This window comes from Myotis brandtii, unplaced genomic scaffold (genome assembly GCF_000412655.1).
Source record: "Myotis brandtii unplaced genomic scaffold, ASM41265v1 scaffold2076, whole genome shotgun sequence".
Classification (NCBI taxonomy): domain Eukaryota; kingdom Metazoa; phylum Chordata; class Mammalia; order Chiroptera; family Vespertilionidae; genus Myotis; species Myotis brandtii.
This window is the reverse complement of record NW_005357754.1, coordinates 191,307-193,472: the sequence shown is the minus strand read 5'-3', so window position 1 is coordinate 193,472 and position 2,166 is coordinate 191,307.

Genomic DNA, 2,166 nt, shown 5'->3' with positions numbered 1-2,166 from the left:
ACGGTAACACACTATGGGATGAAGTAACACACTAGGTGTATACATAGAGACATTCAACATATAGGCAAGTCTTAAAAAGATATTCTTAAATAAGAAAGTAAGAAATAGAATATGGTCTAAAGCAAAAAATAAAGACGTAAATTAAAAACACATCTTATATAATAAAAGTCTAATATGCTAAGTGCCTGGTCAACTGGTCAGCCGTTCAACCAATCAAAGCATAATATGCTAATGATATGCTAAGGCTGCTCAACTGCTCGCTATGACGTGCACTAACTACCAGGGGGCAGACACTGTGACTGGTAGCTTAGCTTGCTGCTGGGGTCCAGCTGATTGGGACTGAGCGAGATGGGCCGGACACACCCTGGAGCCCTCTCGTGGTCCCTCCCTTCCTGGCCCTGATCGTGTACCGGTGGGGTCCCTAGGCCTGGTCTGCACCCTCTTGTGATCTGGGACCCCTCGAGGGATGTTGGAGAGCCAGTTTCGGCCCAATCCTGCAGGCCAGCTCGAGGGACCCCACTGGTGCATGAATTCATGCACTGGGCCTCTATTACAACATAAGACTAGATATTTAAAAAGGACAGATGCATACCAAAGATTGTATTTTGTATACTTTAAAGTGTGTGCCAATGGTGGAGAGGGGGTTGGAGTGGAGGAAAGGACAAAAGAGAAAAATAACATTAAAAAAGAGACTGACAGCATACACTTTGAATTTATTTTGTCCTGAGTTTCAAGCTGTTTGCTTGATGTCCATAATTTATTTTACTCTAAGCAGTGCCTGGTTCATATAATAACTCAGAGATTTAATAAAAAAAAAATCTGTGAAGTGTAAGAGATGCTCAATTCATGTAAGTTTTCATTTCCACTTCAGTCTTTCTTTTCTGACCACATCACCTCTGTTGTTCAGCTTTTACATTATTTCAACACTGCTACCTAGATTTTCACTTAGCCTCACTTTAAAAATTACTTATTTTCACCTTCACTTTCACACTCTAGTCACAAATCTTTTTTGGTTGATAGACACAATGACCATTCCCAGCAGACAGCTGAGATAAACTCATCACTCCCTCCTGCACATCTCAGGCCCCGCCCCTGCCGCCCCATGGATGTCCGCTTTCTAAAGATGCAGATTGGGATACACAAGTCTCAAAGTTTTATAAATAGAAATAAAAAACAAGTGTAGGAAAGGGCCCGGGACATTTCTGAGGACTCTAGAATGAAGATGAAAAATACCAGAGGAGGGAGAAGTCATGCCTAAAAATAACACAATGAAATAACTTAGATAACAATAACCTAGGTTAATACTCAATTCCTAGTCATTTTTTTCTAAAGAAACATTATAAATGATTTATTAAGATGGAGCCAAAGCTCCTGTCACATATTTTGGGTGAATATGCTGGGGTTTCAGCATTCTCCACTTTCCTACAAGAGCACCTCTAGCTCTTTGGTATTACAAAGCCCCTCTGGGTGTGGAGATAGCATAGTCCACTCCAGGTTTTCACTTATCTCTGAGCTCTAATATCTCTTTAAGGGAATCACTTAAAAATAGTATGTCCAGCCCTAGCTGGTTTGGCTCAGTAGGTCAGAGCATTGGCCTGCTGACTGAAGGGTCCCAGGTTCGATCCCAGCCAAGGGCACCTGCCTGGGTTGCAGACTCAGTCCACAGTAGGGGGCCTGCAGGAGGCAGCCAATCAATGACTCTCATCATTGATGTTTCTATCCCTCTCTCCCTCTCCCTTTCTGAAATCAATAAAAAAATATAAAAAGATAGTATGTCCATTCTTCTTACAATCTGCTCTGTTCATCTTTCTTTTGTCATTTTCTCAGCTACATCCTCATTCTCATTTCTGTCACTGAATAGTTTTGGTATAAGATGTCAATTTTTGTTGTTTAGAAGATATTTTCAGCATTTCCAGGACATTTCCTCCTCTATATTAATGTTTGTTCTGCCCAATAGAATTGCACACATCTTGTAAACTGGCATCATTAATTCAGTAAGAAAGAGGGAGAATATGGCTCTAATCCTTTACACAAACATCTGTTTGGTTTCTCATACAGGGTTTAAGACCAAATCATTTCACAGTAAGTCAACTGAAAAGAGAATTGGTTGGAGTAATTATAGTTATCTAATCTAATAAAAGAGAAACATGCAAATTGACTGCACCT